This window comes from Ceratotherium simum, chromosome 37, assembly GCF_057802395.1.
Source record: "Ceratotherium simum simum isolate JZ-2026a chromosome 37, ASM5780239v1, whole genome shotgun sequence".
NCBI classification, from domain to species: Eukaryota; Metazoa; Chordata; class Mammalia; order Perissodactyla; family Rhinocerotidae; genus Ceratotherium; species Ceratotherium simum.
The window spans coordinates 17,655,002-17,681,269 of record NC_141936.1 but is presented as its reverse complement, the minus strand read 5'-3'; positions in this window follow the sequence as shown (position 1 = coordinate 17,681,269).

Below are 26,268 nucleotides of genomic sequence, written 5' to 3'. Positions count from 1 at the left end.
TATGTGCACATGTCTTTTTTTTTTTTTTTTTTTGGCGGGGAAGATTAGCCCCGAGCTAAAATCTATTGCCAATCCTCCTTTTTTTGCTGAGGAAAATTGGCCCTGGGCTAACATCCGTGCCCATCGTCCTCCACTTTGTGTGTAGAACGCCTGCCACAGCATGGCTTGATAAGCGGTGTGTAGGTCCATGCCTGGGATCAAAACCTGCAAACCCCGGGCCGCCAAAGCAGAGCATAAGAAACCAACCAGTACACCACCAGGCCGGCCCCCTGCACGTGTCTTTTTACCCACTTAATGTCCTTTCATTAACATTTTTCCACATTATTAAATTTTCTTCACAAACACAATTGGTCAGAGTGTCATCATATTCTGTCCTATGAAGGGGCCATAAGTTTTTATGCTTTCCCTCACTTAATTTTCATAACATCTACAATTCAAATGAATTAAATAATCGATGGATTGTTCCAATAAGACATTTATATGGAATCTTTCACAATATATTTGGTCCTCAAAATAACCCTGTGAGATGGAAAGAGCAGCTAGTCTTATCATTTTACAGCTAAGGAAGTAGACCCAGAGGGATGAAGTTTCTGGCCTAGGTTCACAAGTCCAAGAAATTGAAGAGGGGCCAGCCCCATGGCCTAGAGGTTAAGTTCGGTGTGCTCCGCTTTGGTGACCCAAGTTTGGTTCCTGGGCGCAGCCCTACACCACTCGTTGGCAGCCATGCTGTGGTGGTGACCCACATACAAAATAGAGGAAGATTGGCACAGAGGTTAGCTCAGGATGAATCTTCCTCAGCAAAAAAAAAAGAAATTAAAGAACAGAATCCAGGCCAAATGACTAACTCCTCATTCCAGGTCTTTCCTCTGTCAAACCACTTGCCCTCAGTGAATATCACCAAACATTGAACCTTTGGATTATTCCATTGGTTTCCATGTAGGTTGTCCCTCTCAAGTTGTGCTGATAGATTGGAGGTCAACAAATGGCTCTTAAACAAGAGAAGGGGGGTAATTTGTAAGGTAGTTGAGAAGATGCCCTTTTCTGTCATTTCCTAAATGCCTGCATTCACACAATATATTTACTCCCGTCTACATTTACAAAGCAGTTTCATATACTCTTCATTTTTCATCTGATTTTCACATTAACCTTCCGAGTCAGGCGGGTCAGGAAATATGGTCCCTACTTTACTTATGAGAAAACTGAGGCCCGGAGAGAGCCGGTGACTTTTGAGGCCACTCGAGTGATCTTGAAACTCAATCTGCTGAGCCCCGGTCCACCACTCTTCCCAGTGTATCATATTGCTCATGACTTCCATTTATTTCTCACCTTCCAGCATTCTGATTACTGTCAATTTTGTTCCCTCTTCTTTCTTTCCCCCTACAATAATTTTCTGGCTCTTGTATCTAGAAATATCTTCATCTCATTTCTTCCCCCAAATTCTTTCAGACTGCCTAGTGACAGCACTGTTGGTTTGAATAGGAAATAATTTTCCTTATGCAAACACTGCAGATCTCTGTGCAAAAAGTATATCAAAGTAACTAGTAATGCTGTACTTTTCTGTGTGCCAGGCTCTGTGGCAAGACCTGGTATATATTATCTCATTTAATTCCCCTAACTTCTCTCAGAGATAGATTCTGTTATCTTGCATTTCATTTTACAAATGAAACTAATGAAGTTTAAAAGGACAGATGACTTGTGTAAGGAAGCAGGAAGTTGGAACTCAAACTGAAGCCGTCTGACCTTAGCTATCAGTTACCGTGCTCTACTCCATAGCACATTCACTTTTAAAATACATTTTTCCAAATGTGCTTGACTTAGACTCACATGAGGAGTAAATAGTAGAGTCATACACTGCATAATGACTTCAACGACAGACTGAGTATATGATGGTGGTCCCACAAGATTAGTACCGTGGGCCCAGGTGTGTAGTAGGCTATGCCATCTAGGTTTGCGTAAGTTCACTCTATGATTTTCTCACAACAACAAAACTGCCCAACGATGCATTTCTCAGAACGTATCCCAGGTATTAAGCAACGCATGACTGTAAAAAGATCCTTCCCCCTATTTCTGAAAGAAACTAAGGCAGGCTTGGGTTTATAGCCAAGTAGCTTTGCTAGTAGAATCATGTGCCTCCATTGCAAGAACACACATTTAATTGATGATTTACATTTTGCAAACCAAAAGTCTAGCTAACAAAATTGCATCACCCAGGTGAAATTTCACCAAGAAGCAGTTAATCAATAGGTAAATCCAGATTTTTGAGCCTTTTTAAACTCTTGTTACAGCACACACGCTATTTTTTCCTACTCCACCTCACACCTGCCTCCCAGTTTCAAACACCGTAATATTAACAGGTATACGTTCTCATAGTTTGTTTGAGACCAGTTCAGAAATCAGCAATAAAGAACAAAAGTGACTGAGATATGTCTAAAAATGGATAGCTGAGGAATACAAGAATATAAGTTGTATTCTACAATAAAAATATTCTCAATAGCCTTACTTCACAAATCAGTGTTTTAGTTCCTGGGTTCCTATGTAACAACTGGTATGAAACTTTAGTGGGAGTTCCTAATTTAGTTAAATAGGACTATATAAACAAAAATAATTGGAAGAATTAGAAGAATTGGAAAAAAAAAGTAATGATGTCATAAGGTAACTATACCCAATTAGAATTCCCTCTTTGCAAGGAGAACTAACTTTCACACCTCTTTCCTTTTCCTTCCCAGTGCTGACCCACATGAATTTAAGTTCTTAACCCCATTGGCCTGGATGATTTGAAGCCACCTTCCAACTGTTTCTCTGATCCAGACTTCGCTTTACTCCAATCAGTCCTGAACATCAAATATTAACTCATCTCCTGGTTCCCAGTCTCTCGCCTGCCAATCCATCCTTCTAGCTGTTTATAGAATTATTTTCCCCAATACGAAAGGGATCCTGTCACTCCCCAGGCTTAAAGCCTCCAATGCTTCCCCCATTTTATAAATCCTGACAGCGAAATGTCACGTTTATAGGTCTCTGGTCAATCTCTCTTCCCCCAACAGATTTTTTCTCACAATCCCCTGACCCTTACATCTCCCCATCCACATGAAATCCACTTTCAAGTCTACAAATCTTACAAAGAGAAAGAGGAGAAGGGAAAGAAGAGGACAAATATTTACAGAGCATCTCTCATGCACTATGGTCTCCACTGGCCATCAAGGGTCCCATTCCACACCATAGGCTTTGTGGTAGGCTGGTTGAAACAAGCATTCTACCTGTAGGGTAGAATTATTGGAGGCTGCAAATGAAGAGCAGCTCAACCCCGTGACTACCAGTGATAATTGAAATGACTGACAGGGTAGAGAGAAGTCAAGATGGCTGCGTAGGCAGACTCTGAACTCACCTCCTCCCGCGGACACAGCCAATTTCCAACTACTCGTGGAACAATTACCCCCGAGACAGAACTGAAAACTGGATAAGAAGAACTCCTGCAGCAAACGACAATCCTAATTGAGGTAGAAGAGGCAGAAACTCCCTTCTGGAGAGGAAAAACATTGCCTTCACCAGCCGCAGCACCTCACGGCTGCCGGGAGCCGCCCACAGGCACGCAGCCCTCCCTGGAGGCACAGGGCCCTGAGCGGGGGAGCGCCCCCACTGTGAGCATCTTGTGGACCCAGCAAAATCGAGATGTGTGGCATAATATCTGGCTTTGCCTGCTACTAAAACATTGAGGAGTGCCCCCAGAAAAGCTGGTTCACAAAGAAATTAAAACCGGCTCTTAAAGGGCCCATGCGCAAACTCACTCAGTTCAGAAAGCAACCTAAAATCACCAAAAAGAAAGGTGCACAGTGCTTTGGTGAAAAGAGACTCACCTAATAGGCCCTGTGTGCATCTCGGTGAGAGGTGAGACCTCTCCAGGGACTGGGACATTGGCGGTGGCCATTGTTGTGGCCTGGTGTGGGCGTGCTGACACGGATGCCATTGGAGTTCTCCCTGGGGCCTGCTAGCCCAGGGTCTGCCCCACCCACTAGAGCACCGATTTAATCCAGCTCAGCCAGGGCAGGCAGCCCACTCTAGAGACTGACCCCACCCAACAACAAGTCCTCGGGCAACTTGTGGGCCTGCATAGATTGGTGACTGGATTCTCTGTAGCCTGGCAACTGAACCAACCTCAGTGGGGCAGGGTGTGCACAAGGAGTGGGTGGAGAGTGTGGGGCGGTGGTGGAGTGTGTGGCGCTCCCGCCGTGGAGAGACTGGGTCCACTTCAGGAGGTCGGGGCGTGCACACGGGGCAGGACTGTGTTGACTGTGTGTGTGGAACTGTGGGTGGTAGGGCTTGTCAGCTGCAGAAGACTTGTGTTTCTCAAAGACCCACATGGGGGTTTGCCCCACCTTCCAAAGCCTGAAACAATTGGGTGCTCCCGTGTCAGAGGCCAGCCCCACCAATCTGCAATCCTCAGACAGCTGAAAAGAGACTTAAAGGCTGGAGGCTTATAGCAGTTGTAAGCCCCTGAGCCTAACAACCTGCCACGCTGGGGGCCTACTCACTTAAAAGAAATACTGCAACACAAATGTGGTATTAGAACTTGCAGCCAACAGTGCTCGGGCTCCCCACACCTGATAAAGAGACTGAAGGGCCCACAACAACTACAAGCAGCTGAGCATTACAACAGCTGGCCAGGAGCATAACTCGGCCTCCCTGGGTGCCTACAGGGAGAGCAAATAGGCCACAACAGAAGGCCACATGTAGCCCACATAGGGGTCACCCCTGGAACATTGAGAACTGAGGGAAGCACACTGCAGGCCTCCTAAGGCATCACTTGTATAAGGTCACCATTCTGAGAACAGGAGATGTAGCTGACCAACCTAATACGTAGACACAAGCACAGGGAAAGAGGCAAAATGAGGAGGCAAAGGAATACATTCCAAGTAAGGGAACAGGACAAAACCCCAGAAAAGGAACTAAGTGAAACAGAAATGAGCAACCTACCCGACAGAGAGTTCAAACAAAGTGTTAAGGATGCTCACTGATGTGGGGAGAAGAATAGATGAACTCAGTGAGAATGTCAACAAAGAAATGGAAGATATAAAAAAGAACCAATCAGAAATGAAGAATACAATACTGGAAATGAAAATTTCACTAGAGGGACTCAAAAACAGAGTAGAGGATACAGAAGAACGGATCTGCAAGCTGGATGAAAGACTAGAAGAAATTACCCAAGCTGAACAGGTAAAAGAGAAAAGAATTCAAAAGAGTGAGGACAGTCTAAGGGACCTCTGGGACAACATCAAGCACACTAAAATCCGTGTTATAGGTGTCCCGGAAGGAGAAGAGCAAGACAAAGGGGCAGAGAATCTATTTCAAGAAATAATAGATGAAAACTTCCCTAACCTAAGGAAGGAAACAGACATCCAGGTACAGGAAGCACAGAGAGCCCCAAACAAGATAAACCCAAAGAGGCCCACACCAAGACACATCATAATCAAAATGTCTAGAATTAAAGATAAAGAGAGAATCCTAAAAGCTGCCAGAGAAAGACAAGTTACATACAAAGGAAATCCCATAAGGCTATCAGCTGACTTCTTGGCAGAAACCTTATAGGCTAGAAGAGAGTGGCACGATATATTTAAAGTGCTAAAAGGATAAAACTTACAGCCAAGAATACTCTACCCAGCAAGGTTATCATTCAAAATGGAAGGAGAGATCAAAAATTTCCCAGACAAGCAAAAATTAAAGGAGTTTGTCACCAAGAAACCAATGCTACAAGAAATGTTAAAGGGACTGATTTAAGGGGAAAAGAGAAGACCACAAATAGGAAAAATTATCTATTTCCATGATAAGCGGGTAATGGATACAAATGCACAAAAAAGAAGTTAGATATGATATCAAAAACATAAAATGAGGGAGGAGGGGAGTTAAAGAGTACAGCTTTCAGACAGAGGTCAAACTAAAGAGACCATCAATTCTGTATAGAAGGAGAAAGGAACAGAGAAGGACTACTAAAACACTGAGAAAAAAAAAAGTTAAAAAATGGCAGTACATACATACTTATCAATAGCTACTTAAAACATCAATGGACTAAATGCTCCAATTAAAAGACATAGGGTGGCTGATTGGATAAAACAACAAGACCCATATATATGCTTCATACAAGAGACACAATTCAGACCTAAAGACACTCACAAGCTGAAAGTGAAGGGATGGAAAAAGATACTCCACGCAAATGGCAATGAAAAGAAAGCTGGGATAACAGTACTCATATCAGACAAAATAGACTTTAAAACAAAAACTGTGAAAGGAGACCAAGAAGGGCATTACATAATGATCAAAGGAACAATCCAACAAGAGGATATAACACTTGTAAATATCTACACACCCAATATAGGTTCCCCTAAGTATATAAAGCAATTATTAACAGACATAAAAAGAGATATAGACAGTAACACAATAATAGTAGGGGACTTTAACACTCCACTTACACCAACGGATAGATCATCCAAACAGAAGATCAATAAGGAAACATTGGCCTTAAATGGCACACTAGAACAGATGGACCTAGTAGATATATACAGAGCATTCCATCCAAAAATCGAAGAATGCACATTCTTTTCAAATGCACATGGAACATTCTCCAGGATTGATCACATATTAGGCCACAAAATGAGTCTCCCTAAATTTAAGAAGACTGAAATAATACCAAGCATCTTTTCTGACGACAATGATATGAAACTAGAAATCAACTATAGGAATAAAATCAGAAAAGTCACAAATACGTGGAGATTAAACAAAATGCTACTGAACAATGACTGGGTCAATGAAGAAATCAAAGAAGAAATTAAAAAATACCTGGAGACAAATGAAAATGAAAATACGACATGCCAGAATTTATGGGATACAGCAAAAGCAGTTCTAAGAGGGAAGTTTATAGCAATACAGGCCTATCTCAACAAACAAGAAAAATCTCAAATAAACAATCTAACAATGCACCTAAAGGAACTGGAAAAAGAAGAACAAACAAAGCCCCAAATCAGTAGAAGAAGGGAAATAATAAAAATCAGAGCAGAAATAAATGAAATAGAGACCAAAAAAACAATAGAAAAATTTAATAAAACCAAGAGCTGGTTCTTTGAAAAGATCAACAAAATTGACAAACCTTTAGCTAGACTCACCAAGAAAAAAAGAGAGAAGGCACAAATAAGTAAAATCAGAAATGAAAGAGGAGAGGTTACAACAGACACCTCAGAAATACAAAAGATTATAAGAGAATAAAATGAAAAGCTATATGCCAACCAATTCGACAATCTGGAAGAAATGGATAAATTCTTAGAATCATACAACTTTCCAAAACTGGATCAAGAAGAAGTAGAGAATTTGAATAGACCAATCACCAGTAAGGAGATCGAAACAGTAATCACAAACCTCCCCAAAAATAAAAGCCCAGGACCAGACGGCTTCCCTGGCGAATTCTACCAAACATTCAAAGAAGACTTAATACCTGTCCTTCTCAAACTCTTCCAAAAAATTGAGGAGGGGGGGAAGCTTCCTAACTCATTCTACGAAACCGACATTACCCTGATACCAAAACCAGACAAGGACAACACAAAAAAAGAAAATTACAGGCCAATATCACTGATGAACATCGATGCAAAAATCCTCAATAAAATACTAGCAAATCGCATACAACAATACGTTAAAAAGATTATACACCATGATCAAGTGGGATTTATTCCAGGTATGCAGGGATGGTTTAACATTCGCAAATCAATCAACGTAATACACCACATTAATAAAATGAAGAATAAAAATCACATGATCATCTCAATAGATGCAGATAAAGCATTTGACAAGATACAGCACCCATTTATGATAAAAACTGTGAATAAAATGGGTATAGAAGGAAAGTACCTCAACATAATAAAGACCATATATGAGAAACCCACAGCTAATATCATCCTCAATGGTGAAAAACTGAAAGCCATCCCTCTAAGAACAGGAACCAGACAAGGATGCCCACTGTCACCACTCCTATTTAACATAGTACTGAAAGTCCTAGCCAGAGCAATCAGGCAAGAAAAAGAAATAAAAGGGATCCAAATTGGAAAGGAAGATGTGAAATTGTCACTATTTGCAGATGACATGATTTTATATATAGAAAACCCTAAAGAATCCACCGGAAAACTTTTAGAAGTAATAAACGAATACAGTAAAGTCGCAGGATACAAAATCAACATACAAAAATCAGTTGCACTTCTATACACTAACAACGAAGTAGCAGAAAGAGAAATTAAGAATACCATCCCATTTACAATTGCAACAAAAAGAATAAAATACCCAGGAATAAACTTAACCAAAGAGATGAAAGATCTGTACACTGAAATCTATAAAACATTGCTGAAAGAAGTTGAAGAAGACACAAAGAAATGAAAAGATATTCCATGCCCTTGGATTGGAAGAATTAACACAGTTAAGATGTCCATACTTCCTAAAGCAATCTATAGATTCAATGCAATCCCTATCAAAGTTCCTACAACATTTTTCACAGAAATAGAACAAAGAATGCTAAAATTTATATGGAACAACCAAAGACCCTGAATAGCTAAAGGAATCCTGAGAAAAAAGAACAAAGCTGGAGGTATCACACTCCCTGATTTCAAAATATACTACAAAGCTATAGTAACCAAAACAGCATGGTACTGGCACAAAAACAGACACACAGATCAATGGAATAGAATCGAAAGCCCAGAAATAAACCCACACATCTATGGACAGCTAATCTTTGACAAAGGAGCCAAGAACATACAATGGAGAAAAGAAAGTCTCTTCAATAAATGGTGTTGGGAAAACTGGACAGCCACATGCAAAAAAATGAAAGTAGACCCTTACCTTACACCATACACAAAAATTAACTCCAAATGGATTAAAGACTTGAATGTAAGACCTGAAACTATGAAACTTCTACAAGAAAACATAGGCAATACGCTCTTTGACATTGGTCTTAGCAACATATTTTCAAGCACCATGTCTGACGGGGCAAGAGAAACAATAGAAAAAATAAACAAATGGGACTACATCAAACTAAAAAGCTTCTACACAGCAAAGGAAACCATCAACAAAATGAAAAGACAACCTAACAATTGGGAGAAGATATTTGCAAACCATACTTCTGATAAGGGGTTAATCTCCAAATTATGTAAAGAACTCATGCATCTCAACAACAAAAAAACTACCAACCCAATTAAAAAATGGGCAAAAGACCTGAACAGACATTTCTCCAAAGAAGATATACAAATGGTCAACAAACACATGAAAAGATGTTCAAAATCATTAACTATCAGGGAAATGCAAATCAAAACTACAATGAGATATCACCTCACGCCCGTCAGAATGGCTATAATTAACAAGACAGGAAACAACATGTGTTGGAGAGGATGTGGAGAGAAGGGAACTCTCATACACTGCTGGTGGGAGTGCAAACTGGTGCAGCCACTATGGAAAACAGTATGGAGATTCCTCAAAAAGTCAAGGAGAGAACTACCATATGATCCAGCTATTCCACTTCTGGGTATTTATCCAAAGAACTTGAAAACACCAATGCGTAAAGATACATGCACCCCTGTGTTCATTGCAGCGTTATTCACAATAGCCAAGACTTGGAAGCAACCTAAGTGCCCATCAAGGGACGAATGGATAAAGAAGCTGTGGTATATATACACAATGGAATACTACTCAGCCATAAGAAACGATGAAATCCAGCCATTTGTGACAACATGGATGGACATTGAGGGTATTAGGCAAAGTGAAATAAGTCAGAGGGAGAAGGTCAAATACCATATGATTTCCTTCATTAAGTAGTGGATAATAACAACAATAAACAAACACATAGAGACAGAGATTGGATTGGTGGTTACCAGAGGGGAAGGGGGGAGGGAAGAGGGCAAAAGGGATAATTCAGCACATGTGTGTGGTGATGGGTTGTAATTAGTATTTTGGTGGTGAACATGATGTAATCTATGCAGAAATAGAAGTATAATGATATACACCTGAAAAAATAAAAAAAAATAAAATGACTGACAGGGTAGGAGGGAACAGCAGTGTGACCTGCAGGCAGCAACACTAGAACTCCCTACAGGAACTGGTGAACTGGGAGCTGCATGGAACACACTTTTCTATTCCCTTCCTGGCATCCCCACTCCTTACCACGGCCAGGACTTAGAATCACTGTCCTCATTCTGCTTGCTCCCCGTTGCTACTTTTAAACCATTACACAAAATCTTCACTTTGTTGAGGTTTAACCCATCTTCCTATCCCGTCTTCTACCCCTCTTTCCTGGCAGTCACAATGAATCTCCCTTTGAAAACTTTGAAGTCCAAGTCTAGCTCTCAGTCTTTTGTCTTCATCTGACTGTCACCATGGGTGAGCTCAACATCCACATTGACAATCTATCTGACATACTCGGCTCAAAATTCTCTAATCTTTGTAATTCCAACAATCATTTACCACTCATCAGCCACGCACTTCCATAGCTGCCCCCCAAGACTTTGTCATTGTCCAAAACTGCTTCACCCTGGGCAATTTTAACTCCAATATACCAATCCTTGACCACATTCTCTTGACCTTATGGTTCTCGTTAAGTGCTCCAGTTTCTCAGCTTTTTCCTTTCATTTTATTCTTCCATGAAATCATAGAGACATACTTTCCCATCCAGCCTAGACCCCATGAATCCTCATTTTAACCACTTTCTTTTCATTCCACACATTCCTCTCCTTAAGCAGGTGTTCATGCCTCTAACATCATAGAGAAAAGAAAAAGTGCCCGTTGGTCCCAACTCTAACTTAAAAATCTATATCTACATAATCAATATTTTCTTTTTCACAGACCAAAAGCAGAAGTGTCTCTACTCTCAAACAAGTGTTTCTACTCTCAACCTAAATTCTTGATCTCACACCCTACCCTTGCTCCACTGGTTTTTCCTTCTTTCTCCTGTTTTGTTTTTTTTGTGTGTGTGAGGAAGATTAGCCCTGAGCTAACATCCGATGCCAATCCTCCTGTTTTTGCTGAGGAAGATTGGCCCTGGGCTAACATCCGTGCCCATCTTCCTCTACTTTGTGTGGGACACCGCCACAGCATGGCTTGACAAGCAGTGAGTCAGTGCACGCCCGGGATCTGAACCTGCAAACCCCGGGCTGCCGAAGCAGAGCGGGCACAGTTAACCACTATACCACCGGGCTGGCCCCTCTTTCTCCTTTATTTTCGATCTTTCCCTTTCAACTTGTGATTTCTCCTTCATAGACTTTCAGCAGAATCAAAGTGCCTCACATTTAAAAATTCACTCCTTCTTCCCCCTGGCTATCTTCTAACCCTCTCTTCTTCTATTTCCATGTAGTTTCCTAGAAGGAATAGTCTAGGCTCTAGCCCAGTGCCTCTCAACTTTAATTTATGGGTGTCTTGTTCAAATGAGATTATGGTTGAGTAGTTCTAGGATGGAGCCTGAGAGGCTGAAAAGTTCTGACATGCTCCTAGATGAGGCCAGTGCAAAGGATCTCTAGACAATCCACTTCTTTAACTCACATTTACTCTTCAATCCACTGTAATCTGACCTCTGCCCCACCACCTCCACAGCCTAGGAAGGTCACCAATGACTTCCTATTTGTCAAATCTGATAAATATGTGTCAAATCTTATGACCTTTTGGAGGCTTATCCAGTTTACTATTCCCTTTGTGAAATTTTTACCTTGACTTCCATGACACTACTCAATCTTGGTACTTTTTCTCCTTCTCTGGTCATCCAGTCTTAGGCTGTACAACTAGCTCCTCTTCTGTCTTAGTACATTTGGGCTACCATAATAAAATACCATAGGTTGGGTGGTTTAAACAACAGAAATTTGTTTCTAACAGTTCTGGAGGCTGGAAGTCCCAGATCAACATCCAGTAGGAACAGTTTCTGATGAGTATGCATGTGGAGAGAAAGAGAGAGATCTCTCTCTCTTCCTTTCCTTATAAGGCCACCAATCCTATTGGATTAGGACTCCACCATTGTGATTGTATCTAACCTTAATTATCTCCTAAAAGTCCTGTTTCCAAAAACAGTCATATTGGGAGTTATCACTTCAGCATATGAATTTTGTTTTATGGACAATTTAGCCCATAGCATCTTCCTTCATTTTATCTTCAGAAGTTCATACCCCCCAGAGTTCTGTTCTATGCCTTCTCTTTCATCCCTCATGACTTTTCTGGATAGTCTCATTCACACTTCTGGCTTCAGCTACCACCTATATGTAAGTGAGAGTTAAATCTTTATTGCAAGCCTAGTTGTATGTGTCCAAACACTTTCTGAATGTCTCCACCTGAATGACTCTCATGAATCTCAGACTCAATATAACCTGTTCCTCCTCTTCTTTCTTAATCTCCATAATCCATCAGTCACACCGGGTGGAAGCTGGAGCACCATCTCAGCAAGCTCCCATATTACTTTTGGCCATCTATTTGTTTACATGTCTGTCTCTCTTTTTTAAATGATGACATTCTTGGGAAAGGAGACTATATCTCATGTCTTTATATCTCCAGCTCCTAGCTCAGTTAAAGGAATGAGTGAATGAGTGAATGGCAAGTTCTACTTAATGCATTTCACTTGATTGATATTAGTCTCTTAAGTCTCTTAAATATATGACAGTTCTCCACTCTTTTTCTCCATACTATTTATTTGTTGAAAAAACTGAATTATTTATTCTGTGTTATTCCCCTGAGTTTGGCTGATTATAGCCTCTTTGTGTTGTTTAACCGGTTCTCTTTTCCTTGTATTTCCTGTAAACTCGTGGTTAGATCTGGAGTATGTCAAGGCCTATGAAGGGTCTGAGATTTGCAAACTAATAGGTCAGTCTGTCTCAGTTCTATGGATGTTGCAGAAAACACAAGACTCCTGGGTCAGAGACAAAGGACAGTTATTACTCATAGTAATAACAGCAGTCAGAGTATCAGTATTTTTGCTGATTCCAGAGCCCCAAATCCCACAGGGTGACACGAAGAGGGAATTTTAGCTCTTCAGGTGATTCTAACGTGCAGCCAGGTTTAAGAATCACTGATTTAGAGGCTTGATTGGACTCAGTAAGGTCTAGCTACCCCATTATTTATTCTTGTATTCCCAGTGCCTAACAGTGTGCCTGGTACCAAGTTGCTTCTCAGTAAATAATAATAGCAAATATTTATTGAATATCTATTGTATATTCTAACCATCTTATGCATTTTATCACTTAATCCTCTGAATAATCCTTTGAATTAAGTACTAGGGCCATTATTTTCCCTTTACATCTAAGATGATGAGGAACAAGGAGGTTAAGTAACTTGCCCAGAGTCAAGGAAGTGGCAAAGTCAGTATTCAAGCTCAGATTCCAGTGCTCATATCTTATCCACTACGCTATAGATCTGGGCAGGACTGTAGAATGAATGAATGATTGAATTTCCTAGTTTCCTTGAGAAAAAAAAATTGCTTTGCTGTGTTAAATAAACTCACAAATAGGAGATGTGATGCCTGCTTCGCTTCTTTGATTGGTAGACCTGTAAAGAGCTTAGTCTACTCCAATCTTTTTTATTTTTCACAAATAAAGAAGTTAAAGTCAAAAATGACATGAAACCAAATGACATGCCCAAGTTGCACAGCTAATTAGTGACAGAGCTGGAACTAGAACACAAGTAGCAAAGTGCTACACACAGATGAGGATTTGGTAAATACTTTGATGTTGATGAAGTGTTGAAAAACAAATATAGCTTTTCTGTTTCCTTTGAAAAAATTTATTCCAATTTAACTGAAAAACACATGCTGGAGTTCAGAGAAAGGAAGATGTTTTCAGTGCAAATGACTCTTGCCTTGATGTATTCTTTCCTCTTCCCCTCAGAGGTGGTCAGTATGTGAAGGAAAGGCCTTGGACGCCAGTCCTAGAGGATCGTCACACCACTGGCCTCTGTCAGTCCATCTCTTTGGTCTGAAAAGAGAAGACGTAAAAAGAACTCAAGGAGAGCAGCATTTAGTCACCACCACCCACCCCATGAGCACTCACAGTGGGGAGCCAGATGCCTCCTGCTTCCATGTGTTCAAATATAAAACATGTGCACTTTCATATTCACAGACAATGTTCAAGAACATCACAGGGGAGAGACCATTTTTGGAAACAATATTGAAAAAATAAAAACCTATGTTGGCTTTGTATTTTGGCTGCCTGCTATTTCTTTTTTCATTTGCCCCGCCTCCATTACTCAGAATTACTTGCTGCATATGAGGCAGATTTTATTTCCTGGAGGAATATGACTGAAAAATGTACTTTCTCTTTTATTCATTCTGTCATCGGACAAATTTTTTTTTTGAGCACCTAATATGTTAAGTCCTATGTTAGATGTGGTTTACCCCAACAATGAACAAAGATATAATAGCTATCTTTAGGAGGTTATAGTTAGAGAGAAAACATTAATGAAATAAACATATAAGTATATAGTTGTAAATTGTATTAAGTGCTATGAAAGAAACAAAGAGAAGGATGAGATAGTTTAATAGAGGAAATCTAATATAGATTGAAATCTAGGAAAAGGCCTCTCTGATATTTAACTGAGATCAACATTGTTGACCTTAGCCAGAGCAAATATAATAGAATTATGAGGGAAGAAATACTTGAGAGCCTTCTATGTGCAAAGCACTAAACTAGGTTGTCAACAAATGATAGGCAATTACAGAAATTAAGAGATAATTGATAAATAAGAAAGTAGGAGTAAGGTGAAAATGGAGTATGAGATTCACTCATGTGACATTGGATTATTGTGGGTGAAGCAGTTAGACACGAGGTTTGCTCTGAGGTGATCATCATACTATACCCATTGTGCCAAGCCCTGTGCTTGGTATTCAAGGGTAGACACAAAGGGTCAAGTTCTCTGAATTGCACAGTGGCTCTAAGTCACCCATCCAGGCCTCATGAAGGTCTTTACAGGCCAACAGCTACACTAGGAAGACCACATTATTTGTCAGGCCCAGATTAGTTCTGGGGAAAACGGTGGAAATGAATGTGAATGCCAATTCTGTGTAAAATCCAGTAGTACCCGTGTAATTTCATCACATTATTGCCATAGGAAAATAATAACAAACAGTTCCCTGTGAAGTGCTGATTTGCAATACTAGGAAAGCATGTAACCTGAAATATTAAAATGCAATTATTGAATAACTAAGCTCATTCAGCCACAGACATTAATTGATGTCACTACTCCAAAGCATACAACATGATTAAATTGGCCATGGCTGGCTAACGTGGTATTTTCAAATGTCTTCACAAGGGATTTTGTAAAGTCAGGCCAAGCAGTTATCGTGGTGGACATTTAATGATCAGTCTATCTAGGACCCCTCCTCTTTTCTGAAAACAGAACCTGCCATCTTTGGGGGAACTGTTTCTTTTCACTCCTTTATTCCTTAATTCTAACGATTAGGTTCAAAGGATTGCTGCCATCTTCTTTCATGAATCCCCTCCCTGGACACAGTAATTGTCCCTAAGATGGGCCTATGACCCAATGTGGGCCAAGTCTAGTTCTTCACCGTCCTGGTCATGGTCATTTGTCCAGGAATTGGGCAGGTAATTCAAAACAAGGCCGTCTGATGATCCTGAGATTTTTCAACCATCGCTGGGAGAAAAGTCCCTTCCTCGTGGATGGCGATGCGGGGAAGGTATGATCCTAGGAGGTGTTAGCAGCAGCCACGGTTCTGGCTTCATGGAGAAAGCTGGTCTAAAGAGAGAAATGAAGATGAGACGTGGAGTTCTGAAAGCATTCTGATCCCAGGTCCAGTCTCTGGATTCCCTGGGGCAGCCCCGGTTCTTGTATGTCTGAGGCTAGTGGTACAGCTGTTGCTCAACTCTGTGAACCTTCTTCCCAACCAATATCCACTCATAAACTCCCCATTTTACTTGAGTTGGACTTGAATTTCTGCCTCTGGAAACCAATGAGAGTCTGACGGAAAACGTGATGCATCATTTGTTAAGATGATTAGGATAACCCCATCCAAGGTGCTGTGCTCTTTTCCACTCATGTAGCTATGAGTAACGTAGCACAGCAATCTTGCCCCGTACCAACCACACAACAGAAGTGAGAAACAGATCTCTCCTCTCGGAACCACTCAGGCATCTTTGAAAGATTCCTTTAACAGAAAAACGCAAAAAGGACTTCAAGCACAACGAGGCAAGAGTAAAATTACTTTAGGAGATGAACAGTGTCTCATGAAGTCAGGGAAGGTGACTTTTGATTTGCATCATGAAGGATGAGTGGAAGTTTTCCAGACAGCAGTCTAGACAGAGGAAAGACACTTGTACAAGCTTAAGGGTCTATCTATGGAATTTCAAGAAAGCATATGTGACTTACTTATTTTTACAAACTCTTTTTCTTCTCAAGGTAAGAATGTCAGAAAAATTTTAAAAATTGATGAGAAAGCCTGCATTATGATAAACATTGGAAATAGCAACAGTTATAGCTTGGCCCTTTGATTATTAATAGCTATTCTACATAAAAACAACAAAGCACTGTGTTCTCTACCTATGCTGATAAAAACGTGGATAAAATCCAGTCCCTGGATCTCACAAGGGGACCATACAGTGAGTGCACAAATAGACCCGTAGAAAGGAAGAGGCGATTTCATCTACACGGGGGAATCAGTTAAGATGCCACGGAAAAGAGAGAATTCAAGGTGGTTCTTGAAATGTTGGTAGGATTTCCTCGAGCAAGGACGGATTAGAACAGAAGTTCTCAAAGTGTGTCCTGGAGACATATAGGGGGCCCTGAGACCCCCTTTCATGTGATCCATGAGGTAAAAAATTATTTTCATAAAAATACTAAGATAATATATGCTTCTTTTCTTCTCATTCTCTCCTAAGGTTATAGTGGAATTTTCCACTCTCCATTTGGAAAATCTACATTATTCATGGAACCAATATATTTTTTTTGTGTGTGTGAGGAGGACCAGCCCTGAGCTAACATCCATTGCCAATCCTCCTCTTTTTTTTGCTGAGGAAGACTGGCCCTGGGCTAACATCTGTGCCCATCTTCCTCTAATTTATATGGGACGCCGCCACAGCATGACTTAACAAGCGGTGCGTTGGTGCGCACCCAGGATCTGAACCTGTGAACCCAGGGCCGCCGCAGCGGAGCGCACACACCCAACCGCTTGCGTCACTGGGCCAGCCCCCTGGAACCAATATTTTTTAAATGACCGTTTGCATGATATTACAAAATCATGCGTGGTAAAAGATGTGTTCAAATTGCAAGAGATACCAATGAATTTTGATGTAACAAAATACCAAAAGTTTATTGGCATGGTTTCAAATTTCACACAGCAATAACATTTAAGAAACTATGATTTATCAGGTTTTGGTATAAATCATAGAAAATTATCCACAATTATCTGAAAAGTCTTTTAAAATAACTCTCCCTTTTCCGACTATATTAATGTGTGAGATCTCATTTTCTCCATGTACTTCAACTAAAACAGTATATCCTGGCAAATTGGGAAGCTGAATTTAGCTATCTTCTACTAAGCCAGATGTTAAAGAGATTTACAAAAATGTAAACCAATATCCGTCTTCTCACTAATTTGTTTTTTATGTTGGAAAGTATAGCTATTTTCACAAAAATATGTGATTTGTATAAATATGTGTTATGGGTTGAATTGTGTCTCCCAAAGAGATGTTGAAGTCCTAACCCTCAGTACCTGTGACAGTGACCTTACTTGAAAATAGGATTTTTGCAGATGATCAAATCAAGGGCCCATTAGGGTGGGCCCTAATCCAACATGACTGGTGTCCTTATAAAAAGGAGAAATTTGGACGCAGAGACAGACACATATAGAAGGAAGATTATGTGAAGGCACAGAGAGAATGTCATCTACAAGCCAAGGAACACTTGAAGCTTCCAGAAATTAGGAGAGACATGGAACAGATTCTTCCTCATAACCCTTAGAAGGAATCAACCTTTCCTACACCTGGATTTTGGATTTTGGACTTTTAGTCTCCAGTACTGTGGAACAATAAATTTCTGTTGTTAAGCCACTCACTTTGTTACAGCAGCCCAAGGAAACTAACAACATGTAATTGGTTTATTATTTTTAATAAATTTATAAAGATATTTTTTAATTTCCCAATTTTAATTTCTAATATGATAAATATTGATAGACATAAAGCACATAAAAATAGCTCTTCGTGTCCTCAGTAATTTATAAGAGTGAACAGGGATCCTGAGATCAAAAAGTTTGAAGACCACAGGACTGGCGGATTCCCAATAACAGGACACAATGAACTGAGGCTTTGGTTCCCAAGTACCAGTCCCCCAACATCAGAAAAAAACAGACTCCAGGGCTTTCTCCATACGCATTGAGTCAGAATCCCCAGAGTTCTGATCCAGGGAACTATATTTCTAACAAACCCAGCTAATTCTTACATGCAATCAAAGGCTTATAGGGAAGAATGCTCAAAATGAGTTTAGAAGTATTTCAGCCAACTCCTTTGGTTTGCAGTAGAGACACTCAAGTTAGCTCAAGTAACAGGGGAGTTTATTGCAGAAACACACTTGGCACCACTGGGTAATCAGTTCTCTCTCCAAACAGGGGCTGTAACAGAGCCCCACTCAGAAAGAATTGGGAGATCACAGTTTCCCCAGGGATGCCAGCAAGCAGAAGTTTGTGGCTCTTTACTGTCTGTTCTGCCATCAGCACGACTGAGTTTTATGACTCTGCAGGGCTCTATATACTGCCCGGTCTGGTTCCTTCTGTCCCTCCAAATATCTACTTCTTCGTACTTCTAGCTGCACATGGCTTTGGCTTATGATGCCTCAAATTCACTTTGAGGCAACTTTTCAGTTTCTGCTTTATTGCCAACTGGAAGATTCCTTTGTCTGCCTTAATCTCACTCCCTGAGGTGGAAGAACCTATTGGTCCAGTTTGTCTCCTAGTGCCAGATCATGCTCAAATTTGCTGGACAGCCTATGGTTTTGCTGCCCTGGAATCAGATGCCCATTTCCTGTTTACTAATCTGTGAGCACAGCACCTAGCTAAACAATCCCACAGGCATCGTGGGCAGGGCATTTTTCCCTGAGGTGGGGCTATGGGCCGAACAGGTGTAATTATAATCTCCAGAACAATTTTTGGTTTTCTCTTGTAATTCTAAAACTTTGATTTCAAGTTTTTTATTAAGATAACTGATTTTTGGGCGGCCGGCCTGGTGGCGTAGTGGTTAAGATCGCGTGCTCTGCTTCAGCGCTCGGAGTTCGCAGGTTCGGATCCCGGGGACAGAACTGCACACCGCTCATCAAGCCATGCTGTGGCGGCATCCCACATACAAAATAGAGGAAGATGGGCACAGATGTTAGCTCAGGGCGAATCTTCCTCAGCAAAAAGAGGAAGATTGGCAACAGGTGTTAGCTCAGGGCCAATCTTCTTCACAAAACAAAACAAAAAAAAGAAGCATTTAAAAAAAAAAGATACCTGATTTGACTGACTCAAATGGCTTTTTGATATAAGCATGATCATAAGTATCATGCTGACTGATATATTGTTGACGATTAATAATGATGTTGATGGTGGGACATAAAGATCCTAGAAATATAGTCTATGCATTTTCCTCTGATCCTCTAATTTATCCATTATTCATTTGCTGAGAAACATAATTCTAGTTCTCATTCTCCTCCTCTTCCTTTTTCTTCATTCCTTCTTACCCAGCCCTCTGTCTTCTTCCTCCTCCTCCTTTGTCTTACCTGCCTTGTGGTCTTAGATTAAAAAAAAAAAAAAAAATGAAGCTCAAGGCACTGTCTAATTTCATTAGTTTTACGTTAGGGTTTGATTTCATTCTTGAACAATTTTATATAATAGCTTTGGTTTTTGTTCTTGTAAAAAAGGAAAAGTCATGCAAATATCAAAGTATTTATCATAAATTTGATAACCACTGGGTATTTCAATTATTTGGGTTGTCACTTTAGAGCCAACTGTAATTGTTGAGATAAGGCAGATACCGTTTCTTTGTGTATTGGTACCCATGAACTTCAACATGTGAGACAGTTTAGTTTTGTGTTTGGGTAAATTATTTGTGTGTGTGTTGTTGTATAATTTGCTCTGTGTGTTTGTGTATATATGTTTGTAGTTTTCTTGGTGTGTGTGTGTGTCTTTCAGTTGAACAAAATTGCATTGTTTTCTTATGTTGTACTGTGTATTTTTTTATTTGTTACTCTGAATTGAAAGAAGACAGTCTCTATTTTGACTAAATTGTTGGATTGCTCAAAAAACAAGCAGAAACATCTCCAAGATTTTGTTGAATCCAATTAGTTATATGCAACTTGTAGTACATCTGATTCTTATTACATGCTTGTGTGTTTTCTCCAGTAAATCAGTTGAAACTAAGTGACTGTGACATTTGACCTACATAGTGAAGGTGTAGATTTAAATTTGCATGATCTATTCTTCTTTATCTTTTACATGTTAATGTTCGTCTTAGGACACTTCTAAACAACTGCTTTTTTGTATGTATGATAGCATACAACAGCATGGCATATCAACTGTTCTTTAGAGAGTAACATTGATCCAAGTTCCTTTAAATCAACTCATGTTTCCAATTCAACTAATTTATTTGTAACAGAAAATATCGGCTCACAAAATTCAAAGTTGGGGAAAGGAAAAACCTTCAGGAGAGGTTTGATCAAGGTTTAAGACCCATTTCTCTACAGTTGTTCAGATTCTGCCTCCTCCGTGTGATGGCTCTGTCCTCAGGTCACCTTCCTTCACTGTAGCAAAATACCCTCATATTGTCATACCATATCAGCCAGAAGAAATGAGAATTTGTGTCCTCCCAACTATTGAACAAAATTTTTTCAGAGTCTCCCTTAAGGACCAATTCTAATCATGTGTCCACCTCTGAACTAATCCCAGTGACCAAGAAAATAATATGCATTGGTTGGCTTAGTCCTAGTTGGACTATATTCAGTCTGGTTTCCTCTCTCATGGTGGCAAAATGGCTATAGCAACTTCAAGCCTCCCACCCACAGACCACCCATTTCGAAGAGAGAGCACTTCTAATTTGGCAACAATTAAGCAAAGGACCTGAGCTTCACTCTACAGACTACATGCCCACCTGTGAACCACTCACTCTAGCAGCTGTGGGGCAGAATTACTCTGGGGTCAGGCCCTTTGGGGCCTCACTCGAGAAGCTAGAGTTGAGGATCGATTCTACTCAAGCCAAATGCAGCTATACGGTGAGGAAGAGGTGAAGTGGATATTGAGGAGCCAATCAGCAATGCCCTCCACACCAGTGACCATCTCACTGCAGGTGGATACCAACTTCTTCCTCCTCTATTGCATGTGCACCTCTCCCAAAGATACATGCTCCCTTGAAGAACACAGCCGTCCTAGATATGCTGGACTATTTTTCAATCAAACATCCATGACTTTATTTAAGTTGAGCTGACTGTTAAGAAACCTGCTGGAGAAACATCAATATATATGCATTCACTCTACTTTTTTCTTAAGTTTGGTAAACTTTTTTGCAAACCATAGAAGACATGGTCCAAGACACGATTTCTCACACATCCAATTACTTTTAACTTTTTATTACTGTTTTTCAAATATTTGCTTTCTACCTACGCACCGCTCAATTTTGAACTTTTTGTTTATTTCTGCATCTAAAACGCAGGCTTGCAAAGCGTATCGTAACACCTTAAAAACATTTCACAATCAGGCAGTGCTCCAGCATCCATGTTTTTAAAATCAGGCTGTTGCAAATTCTCCAAGAAGTCCAAGAACAGCTGTGAATTGCTTCCTTGAGCATTCTCGCAGGTGCACAGGAAAGAATCTCAGCCAGCAGACTGGGAGGTGCCAGATCGAGGGACGAAAATTCACTCTCCACCCAAAAAGACTTTCACCTAGGGGAGCTGCTATCCGAAATGGCCTGGATAAAGCCTTCTTGACCTACACAACCAGAGAAGGCATTCCCTCCATGTTTTTAGTCTCCCCTTTATTTTCCAGGGACTGAAAAAGTTTGTTAGGAGCACCAGAGAAAGAAAAATATTGTGTCTGTAGCCATGTAAAATATTTATGAGAAAATGCAAAGCTTTTAGAGACTCTTTCCATTCGTACATATCTTCATAATTGTAAGAAATGTTAAAATATTTGAAAAATAAGTGACATTTCTGAAAATACTATGCTTCTATTTCCAAAATGGTGCCAACTTAATAAAGGTGAGACTTTTTAGATCAACATCAAGTTTCATAGAAAAAGTGTCTTCTAGACACCTTCATTAGCTGGCATTTTCCCTTAGGGGTCAAACAATCATAACATCACTAAAGCATAATTTTGTATGGGCAATTTTTTTGCCTCTGAAAGTCAAATATTCAAAACCAAAAATCGGTACATATTACAGGCGATCATGGAAGAGTATTACAGAATGTCTGACTCAACCAGCTGGCCATTCAAGGATAACATCTACACCCTTCTCCCTCCCTTGTCCAATGCCAACTCCTTCTCTATTCAGTTTAACATCGACAACTCCTCTCGCATCCATAACCATTATGTTCTCTCTTCCATTCCTCAGAACCACCCTGCGTAATATCCCTTTTCATGTTTGTTTTGAAAGCCAGAAATTGTGTTTTTCATATGCTGCATTTCCCACACAGCATGCGTGTGGTATGTTGTGTAATTGAAAGTTTTCGACTAATCCCCGCTGTTGTTGCACAGGTGGGTAAGAAGCAGAAACTGATTGCTGGGAAACTGCCGCCCAAAAGGACGTATGTTTATGCACTTAAACATTTCTGAAAATTGAGGCTGGGTCATTATTCCCATTCCCATTTTCGGTGGAGATTAAATCATTCCATCCTGATGACTGTTGTGTTGCTAAGTAAACTTCCCTCCTGTCATTGTTATTTGTCTTAATTGGTACTGAAAGGCTAATCTAGTTTCTATTTGGAAAAAATTTCGGGAAGTTTCTTTCAGTCTCATGAAATGTTCCAAAAAGTGGAAAACTTAGGAGCAGAAAATCCCATAGGTCTCCAAACTGAAAGGGAGTGAGCACCAGTGATACCACCTGTCCAGAGTTCAGAAAAAATTGAGAGAAAGACATAGGAATCAGATATTTGGAGATCAAAATATTAGCTTTACTGCTTGTGAAGAAGAAAAAGAAGGAGGATGAGAAGGAAGCAAAGCTAGATGGGAGGATGTGGCTGTAAAGTTATGACTGAAAGTGTTGATACTTCACTGTTGAATTTGAGAGGCTTGTTCATCTGTCCAGTCTCTGGAGCTGGGCAAATGCAAGCCCCCTGGCCAGCAGTAGACCAAATGCACTGTCTCTGTAGGTTGATAGATATAGAAAAAGGGGAGACAGAATAAAAGGGCTGGATCATGCTCTTTCTCCCAAACCAACCCATTAGATATTCCCTCCTTATTCCCTGGATACAAATGAAAGTGGGGCAAGGAGCAACAATAGCTCTCCTCTGACCCATGTCCTCCAAATCATGGAAATATGGGGCAGTACAAGACAGGTTCTCATCCCAAGATCTATAAGCTCACGAACATTACAAGAGACTTTCCTTGTCCTAAAGACCTGAAGACAACCAAAATGTCACCAAGACTGGCTGGGGACTCACTTTGAGAAATTTCCAATAAAACAGAAAAATAAGTCAAGGAGCAGTAAAACAAAATTACAAAGCAGCTAAGAACTTGGAGAATTCCTTGATGTTCACTGTAAAATGAGTTAACCTGTCGTCTAACCTCCCATCATGGTCACTCTCCACATGGATATTTAACCTCAATGTCTCAGACAGGAGGGTCATGAAATTGACCCCGGAAACACAGCTCAGAGAACGCTGATGCTGCTGCTGATGCTAGCTCTCTTTCTCTCTCTGTCTCTCTCACACACACACTGAGGATGTAAAAATACAAATACAAATGTAGATGTTGGGAAAGTGCTAGACATGGGAGCAATCAGGAGGATGTGGGGAAGTAATAGATTAAGTCAGGAAGCACAGGCATTTCAGGCAGAAAGCCCTTCCCTCGACATGGCTAATTAGACTAGCCTGGCCTTTTGGAAAGGCTGAGACTAAGGAAAGTAGACACTGGCTTCAGTAGAACAGACCAACCTTAATGGTAATTAACTCTCACAGATTAAAATCCCATTTTCCTCCAACAGGAACTCAATGAGAAGGCCATGTGGCCCCAATTTGGAAAAAAAAAATGGCAAAAGTAAACCATCTCTGTGTCCCACTGAGAGCTGGAAGAACAGGTTATCCAAAAAGCACTAGAAGGTTGATACACATCTAAGAGCATGCACTCAAATTCCTACAAGGCTTAAAAGTGTAGAGGGAGAAATAGTAAAACAATAATTTGGGGTTTTTGGTTTCTGGTTCAAAAAGCTGCAATATTGAATGTAGAAACATGAAACAGTTGCCAAAACTGAATTTCTTAATTAGTATTTTATTTAATTGGGCTTTAAGCCATTTAAAAGAACAACAACCTGAAAATAATTTTGGCATAAAAAATGTAGACTCACAGAGCTTTCAGAGCTCAAAAGTTCCATTCAGAGAAGAAAACTGAAGTCTAGAGAGAATGTGTGGCCTTCTTAATCTCACACAGCTCCTTAATCCAGTATCTTATCAGATATCTAAGTCTACTCCCTGCCAGGCAGTGCTCTTTCTGCTGTGTGACTTCAGAAGAGCACCCACATTAATCACCTTTATGAAGGCACATCCTCCATGATGCCCAGGCGTGAAAGCCCAATTGTTTACAAGCATTGTTTCCAGAATATCCCAGGCAGAGACCACACACTGACCACTACCATATGTCCAAGGAAGAAATACTTACGAAGGAAAGCAGGATATTGACTTGGTTAACTGGCTTTTTATTCATTTCTCTTCTTTCCTAACAAATTTGTTTTGAGCTGTTGAGTTTTCTCTGATGTGGGGTACAAGGTAATCAGACTAATTTCCAAAAGGCACATATTAAAGGCAGCCTCAGGACTTCATGGGTCTGCCTTACATTTACAGAAGGTCTAATGGAAGTCAGAACAGGTGGACTTTATTGCTGTTTTCAGAAGAACCACCACCAATGGGGGCAGTGTGCCAGGTCTCACACAGTTTTGTATTCCATAAATAAGCATGCATTAGTGTTTATGGTCTCCCTGCACGAATCAGGGATTAGTTCATTCTGAAGCACATAAAATTTCATGTGAATTCCATTTTTTTGTGTCTTGAAATATATCATTCATAGAGGGTACATTTCTCATGTGATAGCCACAGTGGAATTTATCTAGCATCTTAACAATGTTGTTATGATGGACTCTTTAAAACTATTATGTTTCACATGAGTCATAAATCAGAAGACTAGACTTTAGAAGAGCTGTCCAAACAATTGACCCAAGATCTAATAAGAGTGAACTTTTCTTGTCTTTATTAATTTTGATCTTTACAGCTGACAAGATAAAAATTTGGGGAGTACTTCAAGTAAAAAGTGTTAGTTGTCTACTTTTAAATAAAGATAAAACTTTTAGACTCCTTATATTCCCTCTTGGTTCCACGGACGTAATGCACATCAAATGTGCTGCATTCGACACCTTCTGTGAACAGAACAAGAATATGTCTACAAGAAACTGGAGAAACTAATTCCTGAGAATTCTAATCATCCAAAGGGGAAGTCACCAATTTATAAAATAGATGACCTCACCCTCTTATATCTCAGGATGTTGGCAAGTATTCTTTAAGAAACAAAAGATCTCCATCAAAAAAACATTTTGTTACGTCTTGAGTTAAACAAATTCAAGGTATTTCTTCATTGCTGAACTTCTCAGAATTGTGTGTGTACATGTGTGTGCACTGTGAATCTCCAAAATGGGTGTATGGTATGCAGTTCCCAAAATTATCTAGAAATTTCCTTCCTACCCCACTTTTTTATATTGAAGCAATTATCAGTCAGTTTCATGAAAACTCCATGTAGAAAAACAGATATTTTTTAATTGAACTTAATCATAGAGTTTGTTTTCATGTTTTTAAACTATGTTATGCTGCCCTCCTCCCGGATTATAAACTCCTTGGGGGCAGCAGTTGCGCCTTATAATTCTTTGTGTCCCCCCCGTGCCTCTAGTGACCCACCCAACCTCATTCATCTCCTCCACATCGTCTCACTCCCTTTGTTTAGCACCACTCAAGCACACGGAGCCCACTCCTGGCTCGGGCTTTTGCATTTCCCATTCATGTGCTTAAACCCTCTTCCCAAAGATAGTCACATAACTATCTCCCTACTTTCATCCAAGA